General features: G+C 40.8%; 1 protein-coding gene across 2 annotated transcripts in view; it reads right to left on the minus strand.

The window, feature by feature from the left end:
• The window catches only part of CDYL2 (chromodomain Y like 2), a 426814-nt gene that overhangs the window by 243533 nt on the left and 159391 nt on the right, over positions 1–23890 (minus strand). Inside the window, exons 1-2 of one of the 2 annotated variants that reach the window (XM_089318825.1) lie at positions 13285–13403; positions 12506–12679 (exon numbers count right to left, since the gene is read on the minus strand). The gene's annotated coding sequence lies outside the window, so the exon portion shown is untranslated. Of the gene's footprint in view, positions 1–12505; positions 12680–13284; positions 13404–23890 lie in introns of those variants that run through there. The other variant, XM_089318824.1, reaches the window with a different exon arrangement.

The raw sequence follows: 23890 nt of genomic DNA on the forward strand, positions 1-23890 counted from the left end.
TTGGCTTTTACCAAGATGTCAGAGTAATCCCACTTAAAGAACCCAAAAATATGGCCCTTGGAAGAGCTCCCCACACCACTGCACAGGCTTTTCTCCACCAGCAGATGCAGTAAAGTCACACAGCAGGCACACGGAAGGAAACAAGTCAAAGTCAAGATGGAGAAGAAGGTCAAGGCCAGGCACAGCAACAGGAGACCTTGATCCCACACAGTCAGCTGATGTCTGCACTCCACAACAACTCCTGTTTCATGAACATCTGTTTTAAAGTGGCCAAATTTACAAATGTTCACAACCCAACAGTGAGTATACAAGGCAAAGACAAGAAGGTATTCTGTTTCCAACAATCAGTAATAGCTTTGAGCCTTTCAGATGCCTCAACGTTCTGGAAATAAGAGAGCTCAGAGAGGACTGGGGTAAAAAAAAAAAAAAAAAAAAAAAAAAAACACCTAAATGAAAGATCTCCGCAAGTGAGATCCCAGTGGAAAGAACGAGAGTCGGTGAACTCAGGGGGCTTCCATAGCCTTGGCAGCTCATGACAAGAGCCTAGGGTGATTACTGATGCCATAAACAAGAGTGTCAATTTGTTAAGTCAACAACAGGAGTCACTGTGCACTTACTCCTCATGTAGGATCTCTGTCCTTAGTGTGATGTACATTGTGATTTAATGCTATAACTAGTACTCAAACAGTATTTTTCACTTTATGTTTCTGTGTGGGAGCAAACTGTTGAAATCTTTACTTAATGTATGCTAAACTGATCTTCTGTATATAAAGAGAACCGAAAATGAATTTTGATGTGAATGGAAGTGGAGAGGGAGTGGGAAAGGGAAGGGTTGCAGGTGGGAGGGACGTTATGGGGGGGAAGCCATTGTAATCCATAAGCTGTACTTTGGAAATTTATATTCATTAAATAAAAGCTAAAAAAAAAAAAAGAGAGAGAGAGCTCAGAGAGGAACTACAAAGAGTTTGTAGAGAACCCACCTTTACTGCTGCAGGATTCCTTTCTCTCCATAACTCAGAAAACACCAAGTTCTCAAGGCCGTTCCTTCTTGTAATTCGGAAGCCTGCTTTATTCTGAACATAGATAATTTGTAAAGAACACAGAGTTTTCTTCAAAAACTGAAACTTGGAGTACTAAACTTACTCAGGATGAGAAGCTGGTTCCCAAGTCATCATTAAAGCTTTGGAACAAGGGGAAAGGTCAAATATTTTGTTCTTTTTTTTTTTTTAAGTATCTGCTTTGAAGATTTTCCTGTTTTAAAGTCCTATCATTTCTAAACATCAAGATGCTTCCTTCAGCTTATTTGTGTTAGAAGAAAGTTCCTTATTGACATTTCTTTCACAAAGGCATTGAGAGTTCGGGGATAAGAAGTTACTCTGGGCTGCCTGTTCTATCCTACGTTTTATAATTTGGCTATTTATTTCAAGTCCTTGAAAATGAACTTTAACATCTTGTTCTGATTGCTATGGTACACATATGAGCTACCAATGACAATAAAAGACTGCTTGTATTTTTGAAAATTCTGATTATTCCTTACGCAAATATTGGTTATGATTGGAGACTAAATAAAATTAAGGTTTCTTCTGCTCTTCTAGTGTTCTTCTTTCCCTGTGCCTCCTATTCAAACTGGTACGCTCTAATCCCAAAACATCATAAACTTTCATGACGAGATTGATTAACCAAGAGGGAGATACTTACTTTAAAGATTGATAGACACTGAGCTCCCTGCCTCTTGGATAAGAGAAAATGCATTGTGAAATGAATTTTGAAAATAACCAACTGATTTTTCAACTGTTTTTTTTTCCTTCAGCATTAACTTCCTGGTTATTTATGAGTCTGCAGCCATTCCAAGACACCACTGTAAATGAGTTGTAAAATCTAGTGACATTTTTTAGGGTCAAATGCATAAATGTAAATGAAAAATGCTTTTGCCTCCAGCAGCCAGCTCCCATTCCTTGATGGAGCAGGACCCAGTTGGTGTACACCTGTGATCATTACAAACTTGCCTTTTATCAATTTCTCCTTCTATTCTTCAGCTAATATTTACTGACGTCCTGTTATGTACTGGGGACCAAGGATACAGGAGTAAGCAAAACCAGTCATGGTCATTGCCCTCATGGAACTTGGGAGAGTGAGGGAGAAAATTGCAAGTGTAAAATAAACACAATTACAAATGCCATAGAACAGTCCAGGCAGGTGGGGTCAGGAGGAAGGAGGGGGTGGTTCTACAAGGGCTTCCTTGAGGGAGTAACCAGACCACGAAACAGGCTTGGCCAGCTTCCTCAATCTGATATGTGACCAGCTGACTTAGAGAGCTACCAGGGCCTTCACCCCCAAATAATGGGGGACAGCACTGAGCTGTTTATGCTTCAATGAAGTCCATCCTAAAACTAAGTGCTTATTACTAAATGGAAAATTACTTACTTTTTTCTGTAAAGGAAACACAGGCTCCACCTACTGTGTGCTCCCCTACTCTCTCTTCTGTCATCTTTTCCCTTATTATTTACCCATTTTATGAGGCACAGGGTAACATAGAACTACAGTAGAATCTTATTCTCCAATGAGACTGGGGTTGACTAACAGGCAACTGTTTAAAATTTTTTTAATTATTATGATTTTAACTGACAAATCATGAAATATACATTAATGGGGTACAGTGTTTTGGTTTATGTATACAACATGGAGTTAAATCAAGTTAATTAACATATTCATCACTTCAATTGGCTGTCACTTTTATAACAAGGCATTTAAAATTTAGCCTCAGCAATTTTTAGGTATACAATACATTAACTATGGTCACCTTGCTATACAATAGATCTCAGAAATATGTTCCTCCTATCTAACTAAAATTTTGTACCCTTTGGTCAACCTCTCTCCATACACTCCTCCATCTCCACCCCCAGCCCCTGGTAACCACTGTTCTACTCTCTATGTCTACAAGTTTGACTTTTTTAGATTCCACATGTAAGTGAGGTATTTATCTTTATGTGGATTATTTCATGTAGCATAATGTCCTCCAGGTTCAAGTGTGTCATTAAAGTAATAAACACATTAACTGCATCATTTTACTGTCAGATATACAGATGCACATTCGTTAACCAATGTCTGTAGTATTGACACAAGGAATTCTCCCATGAGTATGGACAACTGATCCCAGGGCTAACTAGTAGAATCCTCCAGGGTAATCGAAATGGTCTACACCTTTTCTTATAAAGTCATATGAGCCTCATTTGGCTTCAGTTGCACTTGGGTGCTGTATTGGACAGCATAGGACAGGAATCTACATTATCTTCTCCGCATAGATCATATCCAAATGCCTTCTCTCTGATTTTCATTTTTGGTTTCCTCAAAATGGAATGAGGACTTAAAGACAATTGCACACATTCTGAAAGCAAAATCCTTTTCAATTTAATATTTTTTTCTAATTTATAACAAATATTTCACGACAACCAATCTGACAGTTAATTTCTTTTGCAACTTGTATCTTTCAGGACTTTCAATGCACTCAAAGCCCACCTCTCCCTTCATTCCTCTTTTTGTGATAGCCATTTTCTTGCTTGGACAGACTGGAGGTAGAAAGCAATGGGTCCCAGCGACAGAGCTGGGTGACAGGCATGAGACCATCATTTGAAAATCTTGAAGTCGGAATTACTAATGATAGATATGCAAAAAGAGAATGGTCTATATAGACTTGAGGATTCCTGAAGTGAGAGAATCAGTCCTGTATGATTATGTCTGGCATCCACAATCCCCAAGAGAGTACAGAAATACTGAACGGGTGGGTTTAATCTTCCACATCTGTGAAGCTGGAAGACCACAAACACACCTCAGCACTGAGAGGCTCCTTCTTAGGCTCTTGGCAAGGGACTGTTGCCTACCTTCTGCCACACACGCACCCCATCCTGTGATACCTATGGTCTCCACCACTCTGAAGCCAGATTCCACTTGGGGTCCTGCAACAGGCAGATCTCTGACCATTTTTAAAAATAACACTTCAAAGGAAATTCATCAGCCATAAAAAGCATGACCAATTAGAAAAAAACAAAACACTTAGCCAGTGAAATGATAGTCCTAAAAGCAACAGAGAACAACCTGACCAAGCAAATAAATAACACCACTTAAGGAGATTCAAATGCAACACACAAAAAGAATGTTCAGACCTCATAAAATTATGATTTCTTCATTGATAAGGGTTGCCAGAATTGAAGAGACTTCATAAGAAAAAAAAACAGGATGCCCCTATTAAATATGAATAATTTTATAATATTATGTACCAAGCTAAATTTCAATATACTTACACTAAAAAATTATTCAGTGTTCATCTGGGTTTCAAACTGAAACCCAGTCCTACCACTGAACAGTTTAGGGGATGAATTGAAAGTAGGGGGGTCATTGAAGATAAATGACTCAATGACTAGAAAACACATGGAAAAACTGTCACTAAAGAGCAAGCAAAGAGGAAGGCAAATATGATAAAAGATGACCCAGGAGACCCATCATTAGTAATAACATGAATAAAAGAAATTGATAATTAAATAACAATTAGGAATAAGTACAAATTAAATAGTGCAAAATACATAATTAATCATATCAGATTTTATGCTAAAAATTTTAATATAAAGGGATAAGCAAACAGATGTCATGGAAAACATAACAAAGAAGATAAGAAGTAATTTCAAATAAGATGGAATTCAAGGATAGAAACACTAAACATAGGACTCCTCCACTAATCACCACTAATTTAAGGATCCCCGCAGATTCTTGCTTTCGGAAAGAGAACTACAGAAGTGAAGGACAGAGCTGTACTGGAGCTCAAGGAAAAGGATGGACAAGCAGAGCTCAGAGACAAAGGCTAAGAGGAATGTGAAGAGCTACAAACAGAAGTGATGTCAGCAAGATGGCAGGATAGGAGTTCTCACTATCATCTCTCCACAGAGACACTGATTTTGTCTATTATCAAGGATGAGAATATCATTGTGGAGTACAAGAATAGAAAACAGAAATTCCAGCATACCACTGGAATCTGAGAACAGATGCACAAAAGAAGACAAGAAAGTTTCACTGTACCTATGTCACCCTTCCCACAAGGCAGCACAACTCAGTGACAAGAGAGACCCTTGGGCTACATTATTTTCCATGGAGGGGAATAAGAGTGTGGTGAGCATCCAAGTTTCCCAGCAATGCAGGACACAGCCCAAGAGGCCCACTTATTTCCCATCACACACAGAATATTGAAGGGATCAGCATGAGTGAGTCGTTGGGAGACTGGAACTAGAAACACAGCGGGTAGATCTTACAAACCACTCCATAAGCTTCAAGATGAACTCCATCCTGGAGCCATGTTACATGACTAACTTGTAGACCTTTCCCAATTTGGTTCAGGGCACTCCAAATACTCCTAATGCCTCAACTCCAAGACCCCAGGTGAGTCTCCCAAATCCATCTCTGTGTACAGAAAATGTAAGCATCTTCACAAACACCCAGTTAAGCTTTGTGAGATCAGAAGAAGGTGTTCAACTTGAGTGTTTCATGACACCATCCAAGGGAAAATAAATGGAAAACGATTGGCATCTAGCCTGCTTTTCAAGAAAAGACATACAACCTTAAGCAACTCCCCAATAGGAAACAACAGATATAAAGTATATATATCCTTAAAAACAATCTGAGAGCACCTCGGAATTCCCAGATGGATTATTTAACGATGGCATTTCTTTCCCAAAGACAGTCAATAAAGACATAAGAAGTGATTGTTATTTTGAAGGTGAAGATAATAGCACAAAATGTCAAGGAATATGAAAAAATCAAAGAAACAAAACACCATCGAAAGAACACAATAGTATTCTAATAACCAACCCCAAAGATAAGGGTATTTATAAATTTTCTGAAAAGCATTCAAAATGATTGTCTTAAGGAGGTTCAGCAAGCTATAAGAAAATACATTATACTGGGGTCAGCACTGTGGCGCAGCAGGTTAACACCCTAGCCTGAAGCACCAGCATCCCATATGGGCACAGGTTCTAGTCCCAGCTGCTTCACTTCCTATCCAGCTCTCTGCTATGGCCTGGGAAAGCAGTAGAAGATGGCCCAAGCCCTTGGGCCCCTGCACCCACGTGGGAGACCTGGAAGAAGCTCCTGGCACCTGGCTTCAGATCCGCGCAGCTTCGGCCATAGCAGCCAATTGGGGAGTGAACCATCAGATGGAAGACCTCTCTCTCTCTCTCTCTCTCTCTCTCTCTCTGCCTCTCCTCTCTCTGTGTAACTCTGACTTTCAAATAAATAAATAAATCTTTAAAAATACATTAGACAACTCAATTTTTTTAAATACGTGGAAAAAAAAACAAGAAGTGTAATAAAGAGAAATCACAAAAATGAACCAAATTCTGGAATTGAAGAATACAATGAATGAAATGAAAAATGCAATAGAGTGTACCAGTGGCAGACTTGACTAGGCAGAAGAAAAACATCAATGGATGTGAAGACAGGTTATCTGAACATATCCAGTTAGAGAGTAAAAAAGAAAGAACAGTGATGAAACACTATGGAGTTTATGAGGCACCATTAAAAGAGCTAGAATTTGCATTATAGGGGTCTCAGGAGGAGAAGATACGGAGAAAGGGGCAGAATGTTTATTTAAAAAAAAATAATGGCTGAAAACTCCCCAAATCTGGGGAGAGATGTGGATATCCAGATACATGGAACTCAAAAGTTTCCAATTAGGTGAAATCAGAGAAAATATTATACAGATGCTCCTTAACTTACATTGGGATTACATCCCAATAAGCCCATCATAAATTAAAAATTTAATAATTCAAAAACATATTTAATACACCAAACCATTGAACACTATAGCCTAGCAATACAGACACTGTAGTATATCAGTAGTTTACCTTCATCATCATGTGGCTGAATGGGAGCTATGGTTCACTGACACTGCTTTGTGAGACAGTCTCATGCTACCTATTGCTATCCTTGAAAAGATCAAAACTCAAAATATAGTTTCTATTGAATGCATGCCACTTTTATACTATCATAAAGGTGAAAAATCGTAAGATGAACTACTGAAAGGAACCATTTATAGTTTTGAAAGGAGCAAGAGAAAAGAGATTTCTCATATACAAGGGAACTTTCATAAGGCTATCAATGAATTTCCCAGCAGAAACTTAGGACCAAGAGAAAGTGAGAAACAGATCCAATGTGCTGGAAGAAAAAAAAACTACCAAACAAGAATATCATACTCAGAAAAGCTTTCACTTCAAAAATATAAAGATATCCCAGGACAAAGAAAATCTGAAGAAGTACATCACCACTAGACTTCCCTTGCAAGACATACTAAAGACAGTTCTTTAAGCTAAAACAAAAATGCTAATTAATAACATAAAAATAGAAAACTTACTGGTAAGTTTGAGTATAAATTCAAATGCAGAATACTTGAATACTACAATGGTGATATATAAATCAGTTATAACTCTAGTTTCAAGGTTAAAAGACAATTTAAAAATAATAGTTAATAATAATTTTTAATGTATACACAATATAAAATAGATTTATGATGACATAAAAACATATAATGGAAGAGGAAATGTAAGTGTAGAATCTTGGGTAGGTGAATGGTGCAGAGGAGACCCACATTCCATATTGGAGTGGCTGGTTTGAGTCTTGGCTACTCCACTTCTGATCCTTCTTCATGTTAAGGCACACCCTAGAAGGCAGTAGATTATGGCTCAAGTATTTGGATCCATGCCACACATGTGAGAGACAAGGATGAAGTTCCAGGCTACTGGCATTGGTCCAGCCCCAAATGTTGTGGGCATTTGAGGAGTAAACCAGTAGATAGAAGATTCCATCCCTCTCCCTCTCCCTCTCTCCCCTCCCTCTCTTTTTCTCTCTCTCCCTCCCTCCCTCCCTCTCTCTCTCTCTCTCTCTCTCTCTCTCTTTATCTCTGTGTGTGTCTATCTGTCTACCTCTGTGTCTTTAAAATACAATGAATGTAATTTTTCCAAAAATTAATTCATTTTTTAAAAATGTGTACAGTTTTATGCAAAGTTGTTGTCAGCTTAAAATAAGCTGTTTTAAGATATTTTATGTGAGCTCCATGGTAACCATGGATCAGAAATGTAGAGTAGACACACAAAAGAGAAAGGAATCAAAGCATCTTTCTGCAACTAGAGGGTTAGGCTTCTTTTGGCCAAAGCAAGACATATGGCCAAGCCAACTGCAATGATGAAGGTAAACGCATTCCACCCACAGTGGGAGCAGGTATGGTGAATGATCACCCATACCATCAAAGGAAGTCTACAATTCAACTGGATGAACTGTCAACATAAAACTCAACTCAGCTGTTGGAGGCAGCAGTATGTAAACAAAGTAGAAGCTTGTGTTCAGCAGATCTTTTCTGCAAGGGGAGAGATGGTAAACAGCTTTGTCTTTGTAGGCCACACATTCACTGTTGCAATCACTCAATTCTACCACTTTAGCATTAAAACAGCCACACACAACATTAAATTAGATGTATGTGGTTGTGTTCCAACAAAACTTCACAAAAGTAGTCAGCAGGCTGGATCCATAGTCTGCTGACCCCTGACCTAGAGCATATAGTTACTTTATTTAACTCAAATATTTCTTTTTTTAATATTTATTTACTTTTCTGAAAGACAGAGTTACAGAGAGAGGTGGGGAGACAGATCTTCCACGTGCTAGTTCACTCCCCAAATGGCTGCAACACCTGGGGCTGGCACAGGCCAAAGCCAGGAGCCAGGAGCCACCTCTGGGTCTCCCACATCGGTGCAGGGGCCGAAGCACTTGGGCTATCTTCCACTGCTTTCCCAGCCAGTTTAGCAAGGAGCTGGATCAGAAGCAGTGCAGCCAGGACTCAAACCAGCACCCATATGGGATTTTGGCACTGCAGGCAGTGGCTTAATCCATTATGCCACAACGCTGGCCCCTCTAAATATTTTCAGAACACTTAGAAAACATTATTCCAGACAGCCCAGAAGTCATCACCATATGTATAAATACTTAAAATTATACAACAGACAAATTTGGAGATAGTGTAAATTTTGAGACAGTTCAAAGGAATAAAGAATTTCACCAAAGTCCATTCTTTTAAATGTTCGCTTACATCTTTCTTAAAGGATGGGATTCTTTCCTATCCTAACCTCAGCAGCAGATACTGGATCCTGAGAGGTATTAGTATCATTACTCTGTAGTCTTTGAACTGAGTCCTTGGTTTATATCCATTCCTCCCCCTATTTTCAACATATCTTCAATCACAGTATCTCATCCCTCAATTATCCAAAAGAACAATTACCCAGAGAAACTGATAATTGTCTTGTGAGAGTAAAACTGTAAAAAAACAAGACATGGATTTGAGTTAAAGATCTAAGGTGGCTCCCAGGCCCTACCACTAGAACTTAACCTAACTTTTTGCAGAATGGATGAAAAGATAGTTGTATGTATGGATGGATGAGAGAACTAATTATTACCACTCAAAAGAAATATTGTTCAGGATTGAAAGAAAGAAAGTCACAGGGCAACATTGGAATTTGCCATCTAAGTGTCATCTAAGAAACAGCTGTCCTTTTAACCATTGCAAATAGGTTTTTTCATCTGGCAGGCCTATCTCTGCTGTGGGTCTGAACTTTCAACCATACAACCACCTACACTTTATTTTATCTCCCAGCAACCTTATGATTATGATTTGGCTTCCATAAAGTTTTTCCATACAAATAGAATGGCCTAATCAAGCTTTGGTAAATGCTCTAGCTCCCCAACCTTGTTTATTATTATAAACAAACTTGGTATCTGTCCTGTGTATTAGCCTTTGAAAGCCTTCTTCATATTGGTCCATGTTTCTGGATTAAATCTATTCTGGTATAAGGGAAGACATAACTTCTTAGACTACAGCTATCATGGAGACAGCCCATAAGACAAGAAATTTACCAAGGTCAGTCAAGAACACCTCAATGCCTAACTGTTCATTTCTCAGACAGAGAGTGTACTGGGTTTTGCGTGCTTTTCTTGACTGGAAAGCAACTTTAGAAGAAAGGGATAAGCAAACCAAAAACTCAGTTTCTCTTCCAAGTTGCCATTTTTCCCTCCTCTGTTCAAAGACACCAGCAAAATCTCTTTTCTGTACGTCCTTAAAATTGGTGCATCTGCTCCCTGGTGGTAGACATGATGGATCCCTACAATCACTTGCTTGCACTCCTTCCTCCTTCCCTCAGCTGTCTCAGGAAGAGTGGTTTCTAACTCCTCCTCAGAACCGGGAGCTCATTTGCTCTTATTATATAAGCATCGGTTCCTGAAGAAGGTCTTGAGGTTCCTGGACTGACTTGGAAGGCTTGGCTTCTCTGGGATCAGCAATGAGGGGAAACATGAACCTCATGCAGAATTATGGAAGTGAGAGTCTGTAGGGATTCAGAATTCACTGGGAAAAGCGTCTTAAGGAAACCTTTCAAGTTTACCAGACATAAAACAGCCTCAGGGCATGAAGCTGGGAAGAGTAAGAATCAGGGTGCCATGGTGGTGCAATGGTTCAGTGTGCCCTTGGCCACTCCATTTTCATTTCACATGCCATTTTCTTTACTCCTCTACATCGTTGGTGAATGCCTTCCATCTGGCCCTGTGGATCTACCTTCCATGCCTTTCTCTGCCCCATCCGATTGAATCATGTGGATTACATCAATGAGCTCTCTTGCCTCTGGCTTCTTGTTGGGTGTAGCCAACAAGTAAAAGGGATTGGCAGACATTGGAGGGTAGAAGGAGAATGAATCAGGGCAGTTATCATTTGGGGTCTCTCCATCCAAGGGTGCTACTGCTACCCCTCTACAGAAGGAAGCTCCATGTATACAACCACCTCTCTATATTCCCATAAAGGCTTCTTGGATGGTAACACCTCAGGTTGTCACTATCTCCAGCTCACTTCTCTTAAACTCATTTATGCTGTACCTTGTGCTAGTACTTCACTCCTCTTTACTGCCAAGTAATTCTCACTGGATGGATTTACCATATTTTGTTCCATTCATCAGTTGAGGACATATGAGTTGCTTCCATTCTGTGGCTATCATGAATAATGCTGCTCTGAACATCATATATTCCATAGCATTTTAAACAGGACCTACAGAAGTGCTCTTACTATACTATGTGTCCTAACCATTTGTGGGCATATCTGATTTTTTTGTCCTAATCCCCAGTCACTCACAGGATGGTAAAATTCCTGTGGGTACTGTGCATGTTGGGTCACTTCCGAGATGCACAAGAACTAGCCAGGTACCCTACCTCATAACAGACACTCTATAATGCCGGCAGAATAAAGGGTCTAATATTTGCACTATCTTTGACAGCAGTGGAAATATCCATGGCCATGTCTGCATTTGGCAGTTAAAGGAGGAGAGAGAGGGCTCTGGGATTCTCGTGCTTGGTCTTCTTGCGGCCAGCTGTGAGTTAGGACTTCAATAATTATACAATCATCCCTGGGCTCATGGTTCCTCATTTGCTAAACTACAACTCTATTTACAAAGGCCTTTGACCCTACCTAGATTTTTCACCTTAGGGAAATTTTGTTAAACGGTTTCTATGTACCAGTAACAGCTGTATGCCTTAGGACTTAGGACAATATGAATTGTTCTTCAACACTGGATCTTGATATATTACTGTGTATTCAAGAAGGTTCAGACAGAAAATAAAAATCAATGTAGTGTCTGATGGGCCATATGGATCAATATTGAGAAACAGTGTGCAAAATAGAAAGATATTTGTGTCACATCAAATATTACAAGTGGAACATAGACTCAGTGTAAGGTTCTGCATATGGCGATGAATGTATGGTATCATTAGAATGTTGCAAAATCTGACAGAGAATTCCTAAACCAAAATTAGACAAATGTCCCAGTTTTTAAAAAATGTCTCAAAAAAAACATTTGAGCCTATGGATCAGATAAAAAATGTAAACGGAAATGAAGACAAAAGATGAAAAAGAGAAAGTGTGGTAGAATTCAGGAGGAGTTTCTGCAGCTAACAGAATATAAGCTCCTGGGACCGGCATTGTGCCATAACAGGTAAAGCCACCATCTGCAGTGCCAGCATCCCATATAGGCGCTGGTTTGAGTCCTGGTTGCTCCACTTCCAATCCAGCTCTCTGCTATGGCCTGAGAAAGCAGTGGAAGATGGCCCAAGTGCTTGGGCCCCTGCACCCACGTGGGAGACCCAGAAGAAGCTCCTGGCTCCTTGCTTCAGATTGGCCCAGCACTGGCCATTGTGACCATTTGGAGAGTACCAGCAGATGGAAGACCTCTCTGTCTCTCTCTGCCTCTGCCTCTCTGTAAATGTGCCTTTAAAATAATAAATAAATCTTTTTTAAAAAAATATTATATGCTCCGTTGTGACTAAACAAAGGGATATGATGAGCCTATATGTTTAGGAGAACCTTAGTATGTTGTGTTTGAGAGAACATTTCCCATCTGTATACTTAAATTCTGCAAGAATGAAATCACCCATGTTGACTTACCGCTCTTGCTTAGAAGCTGTGTTGTGTGAAGAAAATATCAAATAGTGAGAAGCTGAAATGACCTCTCTGGCAGTCCCTGAATACTGCCGGGTGATGTCAGCTGTTGTCGCCACAGTCAGTCACTCTTCTTGCTCCTTGCCGCGGCTACAAAGGCTCAGTCCACCTGGAGATGCTCTGGTAAGAAATCAATAAAGGCCATAAAAACTTTCTGAAGTTCACAAGAGAGGAGTGAAGTGCTAAATAAGACACTAAGGGTTTTGCTATGAATTCCTTTATAATGAAAGATCACTTAGTCGGGATATTCATGATCTGACCTCTACTAGAATAAGATATTTCCAAGATCTACATATCTTAACCTCAAAGGAACACAATAATAATAAAAAGAAGAAAAAGTCATCTTATAACATTAGGTGGGATTGTAAAAAATAAATGAGCTTTGAAGACATTTCTATCCTAGAAGAGTTTTGTCTAACCTAAACGAATCATATCAAATAACTGAAAAATGTGGTAAGCATAAGTCATAGTTTTCCACATTAAAAACCTTCTGGATTAACTTGAAAATGGGGGAAATGACATATATATCAATATTTAATACTGGAAACTCAGTAACTAGATTACACTTATCAATTCTCATACAGAGAGATTTGTTTTGTATTTGTTTCCTTTAAAAAATTACAAATACATAAAAATGATAAATGACTCTTTAAAATTAAGTTCTTTATTTCCAGGAAATCCTTCTTGATCTGCAGAGTGGGCTGTGACCAGGGTCCCTCGCCTACCGGAGTGGCTGTAACTGCAGCCCAGAATCCGAGGAAAATGGAACAGTGTTACAGCACTGATGAAAAGAGCCCTCGTCCGTATTTTTCTTTCTCTGCCCTTCTTTTCCGGCTTCCTCTTTCAGCCTCTATATCACAGCCACCTCCTGTTCAATAACAAATGACATTTGTCCCATGAAATTTATGAGCTTTTCACGGTAAAAAATCGCATCAGAGAAAGGCATTCTTCACCCTTCCATTACGACTCTCACCATCAGAGATACAGCTCAATGGAGCTCACCATCACGGCGGACTATTCAATGCAAGAAACCATGCTCCAGCTCCTTCAATAAATTATTTTCAAAAATAGACAATGGTTATTTAAAAACTAAGGGTATAACAAGTATACAACAATTCCAGCACACAATCTTGTGTTTAGACTACTGGATAAAAAATCTTTTACTAAACCTCATGAAAAGAATACTTCATAACACATTCCTTGCACAGGATGTACTTTCTATGAAATGAGAACAATCTGACATGAGCCATCAATTCCATTACAATTATAATTAATAAAACAGCCATATAGAAAACGGTAAAGGAAAGACTTAATGCTGCCAAAAACCGATTAAATCATGCGGACATAATTTGAGACACATCAACAGAATTTTAAAAAATCAATTAAAGCGATACTAAATGAAAATATTTGAGGAGCCAGAAGCTAAGTTGGATAGATCAGAAACAATCAACAAATGCGTGGATGTTTCTTCAGGAAAGGACAGAGCGAATGGATCAAAATGCATACAAACTAAGCATCTTTAAATTTCTGCCATGAGATAGCCAGCCACATTTCAAGCAAAAAACAATTACACATCCTTTCCAAAGCAAATAATGGCTAAACTTTCAAAGAAAAATAAAGGCCTGAAAAACATCTTTCAGAGTCATCAACCCAAAAGTCAAGCGCTGTCTCTTCTCATTTTCTTTATCTACCACCCAGTGTGTCCTCAACCAACCTACCCCAGCAAAAATTCTATTATCAAGAAAAAAATCACAGCCTCCTTGCAACCTAAGGGACACTTTCCAACTCTTGTTTGATTTGTTGCAACATTTTTATTTATTTACTTGAAAGTCAGAATTACACAGAGAGAGAAGGAGAGGCAGAGAGAGAGAGAGAGAGAGAGAGAGAGGTCTTCCATCCATTGGTTCACTCCCCAGTTGGCTGCAATGGCCGGAGCTGTGCCAATCTGAAGCCAGGAGCCAGGAGTTTCTTCCGGGTCTTCGCTGCGGGTGCAGGGGCCTAAGGATTTGGGTCGTTTTCTAATGCTTTCCCAGGCGATAGCAGAGAGCTGGATCAGAAGCGGAGCAGCCAGGACTTGAACCGGTGCACATATGGGATGCCAGCACTGCAGGAGGTGGCTTTACTGGCTATGCCACAGAGCCAGCCCAATTAATCTTATTGAGAAATACCCTTTTCCTTGGTTTCACGGACACCAAACTTCTTCATTTCCCTCCCAGCTTTCCTAAGTACTTTTATTCATTCTACATTCCTGGATCTCTCTTTTTTTCCCTCCAACTTTAATAGACAATCTTCCAGGCTCTGAGTTTTTGTCTGCAACTCCACCTTCTGCCTGCGCTTCCATTCCCATTGATATGCCAATAATTTCCAAAGCCATATCTCCAGCTCAATCCTTTCACTAAGCTCATAAAATTTCCTTCACTTCCTCTCCTAAACTTGCTCCCATGGCTCACTTGGCTAATCCTCTGCCTGTGGCGCTGGCACCCCGGGTTCTAGTCCCAGTTGCTCCTCTTCCAGTCCCGCTCTCTGCTGTGGCCCAGGAAGGCAGTGGAGGATGGTCCAGGTCCTTGGGCTCTGCACCCACAAGGGAAACCAGGAGGAAGCACCTGGCTCCTGGCTTTGGATTGGCGCAGCGCTGGCCGCAGCGGCCATTTTGGGGGTGAACCAACGGAAAAGGAAGACCTTTCTCTCTGTCTCTCTGTGTCACTGTCTAACTCTGCCTGTCAAAAAAGAAAGAGAGAAAAAGAGAAAGAGAGCGAGACAGACAGACAGACAGACAGAAAGACCTAGCCCTATAGATTTAACATGCTAGGTATTTTCCACATCTGCCTGTTGTCCATCCCCACCTCGTCACCTTAATCTAAGCCACAATTTTCTTTCATTTAGGCTCCTGCAGAAGCCTCCAATCTGGCCTACTAGCAACATATCTGGTGCCCCTTCCCCAAATATACTCATTCTGCAAGCAGAGAGCTCTTTCTAAAACAGAAAGTTGATGGTGTTACATACCATCAACTCTTCACTTGGGTTCATATTTTTTTTAACTTTTATTTAATAAATATAAATTTCCAAAGTACAACTTTTGGATTATAGCAGCTTTCCCCCCCATAACCTCCCTCCCATCCGCAACCATCCCATCTCCCACTCCCTCTCCCATCCCATTCTTCATCAAGATTCATTTTCAATTATCTTTATATACAACTTGGGCTCATCTTTTAGAGTAGTATCTTAAAACTCAAATAATCTCATAGAACCCACCTTCCTGCATACTGTAAGCATCAATCTCCATTTTGTGTAATATTCTCCGTGCTCCCAGGTGTGGCACTGGCTTCCCAGCTCTTTGCATTGGCATATATGTTCCCACTGTCTACATATTCTCCTTCCCCCACCCCTACTTCCTATCTCTCAACCTAGGCAATATTGACTTCCTCTTTTGAGGTTTCACTTTCTCAGGAAAATCTTTCTTCTTTAGCTGGATTAAATTATCTTAGCTGTATGTCCATGATTGCCCTCTGAATTTTAATAATGTTCATAATACTTTTAGTTAACTAACAGTCATTTACAATTGACTCTAAGCACTAGGAAAGCTTAAGTTATCATTTTCACTGTTATTATTTAGGGGCTCATGTCCTAGAAACATGTCTGACACCAGTAGATGCTTAATATGTATTTGTTAAGTTAAACTAAAAGAAAAACACTGCAAGCACTTGACCTGAGGAAAGAAATACAAAGGAAGAAACACATGTTCTAACCACGCATTTCTCCCCTGCAATAACACGTGCTCTAAGATGATTAAGTAGTGACTACAGAGCATCAAGGGAAGAAGCTCATGAGTCCAACATGTTTAATTCATACCTTCATGTGGTAAAGACCATAGAAACAGAAAATCAGTCAAGGATCAAGAAATACACCACTCAAGTGTCTTTCCTCCAATATTATTTAAATATGCAGCTAATGTTTTATATATTTACTATGTCTACATATATATATACATATAAACAATGTGATATAGACATAAAGAGCCCTGCATTGTTTAACAATTCAGAACACTGTAAGAAATGCATTGCTAGCTGATTTCATCGCTAGGTGATAAAATGGAAGGTACCTGCACAAACCTAGGTCATGGAAGTCAGTCATCACATGTGGCCTCTGGAGGCAATCAAGAGACTCAATAAACACAAGTTACTTCAGCCACTGCTGGCATAACACAGCAATTGCTCTACAGTTCACTCCTTTTGTAAGAAGAAGGGAGTACATAATACATAAGTCATTTATAATCATTATCAAATACTAAGACATAATTGTATTGGTATGCTTTCATATGACTGCCAGTGCAGTAAGTTTGTTTACACCAACATCACCACAAACAAGAGTAATGTGCTGCCCTATGATATCACAATGGCTATGACATCACCAGGCAATAGGAATTTTTCAGTGGCTGTGACATCACTAAGCAATAGGAATTTTTCATCTCCATTCATCTTTTTTTAAAGATTTATTTATTTATTTGAAATTCAGAGTTACACAGGAAGAGGAGAGGCAGAGAGAGAGACAGGTCTTCCATACGATGGTTCACTCCCCAGATGGCCGCAACGGCCAGAGCTGTGTCGATCCGAAGCCAGGAGCCAGGAACTTCTTCCAGGTCTTCCACGTGGTTCAGGGACCCAAGGACTTGGGCCATCCTGTACTGCTTTCCCAGGCCATAGTAGAAAGCTGGATAGGAAGTGGAGCAGCCGGGACTAGAACCGGCACCCATGTGGAATGCTAGTACTTCAGGCCAGGGGGTTAACCCACTGCGCTCCAGCGCCGGCACCCACCTCCATTCATCTTACAGGACCATTATGATATGCAGACTGCTGTTGACCAAAATGTCATTATGTGACACATGACTGTATATATAAATCTATAAACACAGACGTATATTTGTGATGCTTGAAAGCAAGAACTACAAAATTGGGGAAGTTTGGTTGAAAGACGTGAAGTTGAACTCTGACATCAGTTAAAGATCTAGGGATCAATGAATCCAAGCGTGATGAAAGGTGCACACTGACACGTCCCTGCTTCATACAGGTGAGGCAGGAGGTCAGGGGAGGGGAGCAGGGATGACGCACCCTCTAACAAATCTTATCAGCTGCACCTTCGTCCGTCAGGAACGGCAACCGGCTGGAACAGGCACAGCAGTCTGCTCTGGGAAATGACCTGGACGGAGAACAGGATGTGGAACAGAGTCCAACCCACAGTTATGTTTTCCCCTTTGTCTCCTGTCAGACTTGCAATTCTATGAATAACACCAGAGTCTTCCCTTTCTGTTTTGTCTTCAACAGGACTTTGCTAAGAGGGTCCTTTTCCTCAACTCCACATTCAGTCATTTTGTGCTGCCTGGAGACTGTGGATGGGACTACACATTCAGAAAAAGGAATGTGTATGTGCCAAGCACCGTATGGGGACTTCACATTGCAAGGTGCCCTGTGGCTTCAGAACTGATAAGTTTGGTCTCTTAAAACTCAGGTGAACACATAAGGAGGGCTAAACACAGTTCTCAAAAATTACTCACTCAACAGGGCTGGCGCTGTGGCATAACAGATTAAGCCACCACTTGCAATGTTGGCATCTCCTATGGGCACTGGTTTGAGTCCCAGCTGCTCTACTTCCAATCCAGCTCCCTGCTAATGGGCCTGTGAAAGCCGCAGAGGATGGCCCAAGTGCTCAGGCTCCTGCACCCACATGGGAGACCTGGAAGAAGCTCCTGGTTCCTGGCTTTGGATCCACTCAGCTCTGGCTATTGAGGCCATTTGAGAGTGAATCAGTGATGGAAGCCCTTTCTCTCTGTCTTTCCCTCTTTCTGTCTGTAATCTACCTCTCAAATAGATAAAAAAAATTCTTTTTTAAAAAAAATTTATTTATTTATTTGACAGGTAGAATTACAGACAGTGAGAGAGAGACAGAGTGAAAGGTCTTCCTTCCATTGCTTCACTTTCCAAATGGCTGCAACAGCCAGAGCCACACCAATCCAAAGCCAGGAGCCAGGAGCTTCTTCCCACACTGGTGCAGGGACCCAAGCACTTGGGTCATCTGCTACTGCTTTCCCGGGCCACAGCAGAGAGCTGGATTGGAAGAGGAGCAACCGGGACTAAAATCGGTGCCCACATGGGATGTCGGTGCCGCAGGCAGAGGATTAACCTAGTGCGCCACAGCACCAGCCCCTAAACAAAACATTTTCAAAAAAATCACCTATTCAAGTTACTCACCATTCAAGATGAGGACATGGGAGAAATGGAACTCCTGATAAAAAACATTGTAACCAAGAGAAGTGTGCCTAGAATACTCTGATATGAAAAGAATGAAATCTGTCCCACAATACGTGTTGCTCCCCCATTCGCGGAGGAACGACACAGGACCCTGCGCTGTTCTTTCGTCTGCTCGGCCCTTCCCGGGTTTGCTGCTGGTCCTTCCCAGGTTGGCTGCTGACCCCTCCACCTCCGTGGAGGGGCGGCTCCCCCTGCCACTTTCCCCACTTCCGTGGGGGAGTGGCACACCACCGGCCGGCTCTCTCGGGGGCTGCTCAGATGTTATCCGGATGTTCCTGGTGCATGTTGTCTCTCTCCTCCTTTATAGTCCTCTTCCACCAATCCCAACTCTGCTACCCACACGCCGAGTACGCTGCTCTCCTCCAATCAGGAGCAGGATCAGCTCCTGCAGCTTATCAGTCAAATTGGCGAGAGGCAGCTGTGTAGAAGTTGTTTACTCCCTTTCAGCGCCATATTGTGGGAGAGCAGATGCATAGAATAAGTCTTAATTCCAGTAACTTAGTCTAGTCCGAGTTGCTCCCCACAAATACGGGCTTACTCCATTAAAACATGAGGCAGTTTTGAGGAATATACACAACCAGAAGTAGAAATGTTCTACTCAACAAGAAAACTTGGAGGACTGCAGAACTCAGGTAAGAGGACTTAACTAATTCATTTTTAATGGCCAAGAAAATAGCAAAAATTAAAATCCTACTGGAAGCAATTTTTAAAAGTGTTCATGATATGCCAGGTAATTAAATGAGTAAAGAGAATAACAGCCATGATTTACCCTCTAAAAACAGAAAACTTTTTAGCATATGTAACAAATATGAACAAGGATGCAGACCTGGACAGCAAGCCACAGGGACACAACTGAAATACAATGGATTCACTTGGGAAAGGACAACGAAAACCTGCACTGAGAACAATAATCACAGGTAGCACATAAGAAACGTTAAAGATTTAATAAAGCTTCGACTTGTCTGAAGCATTGGCTGTATTCTGAGTCAATTCAGTGAGTAGAATACATGAGGACATATATCAGAAGCACAATTGAATTCAATAACTGAGTGGGGGGGGGATTCCACAAGTATACTAGCAAAACCAAGAAAAATTGTCACCTTCAAAGGAATTAAAATCATGTTTATCTCATACTTGTCCTTTTAAGTAGTTCTAAAAAAATTTTTTTAAGTTTGTCTATCATTTGAAAGGCAGAGAGAGAGAGAGAGAGATCAATCTTCCATCTGCTGGCTCATTCCCCAGATGTTCACAACAGCCAGGGCTGGGTCAGGCAGAAGCCAGGAGCCAGGAATTCCATTACCATTTCCCTTGTGAGTGAAAGGATCCCAAATACTTGGGCCATCATCTGCTGCCTCTCAGACACATTAGCAGGAAGCTGGATAGGAAGCGGAGGCAGAACATAATTCAAGGCACTCCAGAATACTGTGAGCATCCCAACAGGCAGCCTACCCTGCTGAGCCAAAAAACACATTCCAGGAATCTTTCTTACACACAGCTCTCTGCTATGGCCTAGGAAAGCAATGTAAGATAGCCCAAGTGCTGGGGGACCTGCACCCACGTGTGAGACCTGGAAGAAGCTCCATGCTCCTGGCTTTGGATCATCCCAGTTCTGGCTGTTGCAGCCCTTTGGGGAATAAACCAGAGGATGGAAGACCAACCTCTGTCTCTCTGCCTCTGCCTGTCTGTAACTATCTTTTAAATAAATAAATAAATAAATAAATAAATAAATAAAGTGAGTAAGTAAGTACAAAACAAGAATGTTGTATGAAACCAAAGCTGTCATTTATGTTTAACATCAACAGAAAGATATTCTCATCTTCCACAATTTGAGGAAATCTTCCATTCAATTATACTACTTTGAGTATATGCCTTAAAAATGTTCTCCAGAGGGGTCAGCGCTGTGGCATAGCAGGTAAAGCCACTGCCTACAGTGCCAGCATCCCATATGGGCGCTGCTTCAATCCTGCTGCTCCACTTCCAATCCAGCTCCCCGCTATGGCCTGGGAAAACAGTGGAAGACAGCCCAAGTCCTTGGGACCCTGCACCTGTGTGGGAGACCTGGAAGAAGCTCCTGGCTCCTGGCTTCAGATCTGCGCAGCTCCGGATACTGCAGCCATTTGGGGAGTGAGCCAGAGGATGGAAGACTTCTCTCTCTCTTGCCTCTGCCTCTCTGTAACCCTAACTTTCAAATTAATAAATCTTTAAAAACAATTCTCCTGAAAATATATACATATATTAAAAATTAAAATAAATATAATGGAAAAGAACTGATACAGTGACTGTTTTTAGCTATTTATGCTAAAGATGGACTAAAGTGTTTAATGAGAATGAGAAAAGTGTTATAGTTATTATGTGTATTTAATTTTCTTAAATACATCAATCCACACCCAAAAAAAGAAAGGAGGAACAAAAACCATCTGAGAATACAGGGAGAATTTTGCTTTCTTTGCTTGTCTTACATTCAGAGTTAGTGTTGCTACTCTATATTACAACCAAAGATTAAGCAGTATTACCCAGCTTCACTTAGAGCCTTGAAGGAATTGGTACCAGATTTGCCCTCTCACCATAAACAAGTAGAAAACTGGAAAATGAGACTTATGGACACAGGTACTGTACAGCAGCAGCAATGCGGGGCCGTGATCCCTGAGACGGAAAACAAGAGGACCCCTACAAATGAGGGCCTCTTTGTATTTGTAGACAGTAGCTCAAGAAGAGGGAACCAAGGTGGCCCCACGGGGCTGAGGACACAGAGACTGGGTTGTGGGAGGCTGAGGAAGCTCTGATTCGGGGGTGTAGATCAGGAAGAGGAAGCTACACAGAGAAAGACCAAACAGATCTGCATGAGGGTCTCTGTGTCTCTGTGTGCGCTGATGGATGCTAAGCAGTGTGCGTGCCAGTGAAGTGAGGAAGCTCCAGGTACAACCACTCCCCAAACAGGGAGATGAACAAGTTCCAACAGCCAGAGCGAGAGACTTTGCAGAACATCTATATTTAGTTTTAGGAATGCATACAAATGTATCATATATATGTGTTACATATTTATCTATGTGTACATAGATTTATCTCGTATATATGATACATATTTTTTCAGACAAAATTTTCAGAGGAAATTTATCTATCATAGACATCCACCATCAGAAAGGTGTAAAAGTATCCTTTAAGCTGAAGGAACATTAAGCCAGTGGAAATCAGTTCTATAAAAAGAAACAAAGAGCACCAGAAATAAGTACACAGGTAAATATAAAATTTGTTTTTCTTAATTTTTAATTTATTTAAAAATGAATTTATCTATTTAACACAAAAATAACAACAACATAGTCTGGACTTAATAAAACATGTAGAGGAGAGGGCCTTTGGCATAGTGGTTAAGGCACTGCCTGGGACATCTACATCTCATACTGGAATGCCTGGGGTTGGAGCCCAGCTCCAGACCTGATCCCAGCTTCCTGCTGGTGCACACCTAGGAAGCAGCAGGTGATGGTTAAGTAGTTGGATCCCCATTAACCGCATGGAATATCTGGACTGAGTTCCCAGCTCCTGGTCTGGCCTGACCCTGGGCATTGCAGGCGTTTGGGGAGTGATCCAGCAGATGGAAATTCTCTCTGTCCTTGCTTTTCTCCCTCCCTTCCTCTCTCTCTTCTTACCCTATGCATTTCAAATAATGGCTGCAGTCCCACTCAATGCTTGATTCCACTTTCCAGGTAGAGCACACTCTAGAAGGCACCAGGGTTGGCTCAAGTTGTCGGGTCGTTGCCACCCATGTGGGAGACCTGGATTACACTCCCAGCTCCCAGCTCTGACCTGGCTCAGCCCTCACTATTGTTGCTATTTTAGAGGTAACCCAGTTCATGGAAACCTTCTCTCCTTCTCTCTCTCTCACTCTAATTCCCTCCTTCCACACATCAAATAAATATATAAAAATGTTTTAAAAATAGATTGATACATTGTTTGTATTAATCTAAAGAACAACCTCATTTTAAAAAGAATAAAGAGATTACGCCAACAGCAAGGATATAATACTAAATAAATAAATAAAACCCAATTAATATAAAGCTAGAATAAAAAGTTAGGAAGCAAGAACAGAACTAAAAAACAAATACTACAATGAAAGACTGAAAGAGAATCATACCAACAACTACATTAAGTATAAATTCTCTAAACACTCCAATTAAAACCACTGTCAGACTTAAAAACTGCTCCAACTGTCTACTACACAAAATGTCTACAAAAATCAACATTTAATGTAAGTACACAGACAGGTTAGAAGTAGAGGATACCAACCAAACACTAGTCATAGTAAAGCTAGAATGACTATATTAATGAGAAGCAAAGTGGGGGCTGGTGCTGTGGCATAACAGGTTAATGCTGACATCCCATTTGGGCACCTGTTTGAGTCCCAGCTACTTCTCTTCTGATGCAGCTCCCTGCTAATGTGCCTGGGTAAGTAGCAGAGGAAGGCCCAAACACTTGGGCCCCTGTACCCACATGGGAGACCTGGAAGAAGCTCCTGGCTCCTGGCTTCAGCCTGGCCCAGCCCTGGCCATCGCGGCCACTTGGGGAGTGAACCAGAGGATAATGGAAAATCTTTATCTCTGTGTGTCTTTTCCTCTCTCATCTGTAATCCTGCCTTTCCAATATATAAGATAAATCTTAAAAAAAAAAAAAAAAAGCAGCAGCAGCAGCAAGGTGGACTTCAGGACAAGGCATATTTCTAGGGATAAAAAGGGGCATTTCATAATGACCAAAAAAGCCAATTTACAGGAAATACATAGCTCTTTTACATATGCACAAAATGACAGAACTTCAAATTTCATACATGAAAAAAATCACAACTGAAAGGAGGAACATATACCTAAAAGATGAGAGTTAAAGGCTGTAGTGCTCCTTTTTCAGTGTTTGACAGAACAAGAAAGAATGAAAATGCTAGCAACTGGGAGAAAATATTTGCAAATCAGATGTCCCAGAAAGTACATGTGTCTAGAACATATAAAGTATCCTCTAAACTCAGTGGTAAGTAAACAAGAAGTCT

Source organism: Oryctolagus cuniculus, chromosome 18, assembly GCF_051225735.1.
Source record: "Oryctolagus cuniculus isolate XC-2025 breed Fujian yellow rabbit chromosome 18, ASM5122573v1, whole genome shotgun sequence".
Lineage (NCBI taxonomy): Eukaryota > Metazoa > Chordata > Mammalia > Lagomorpha > Leporidae > Oryctolagus > Oryctolagus cuniculus.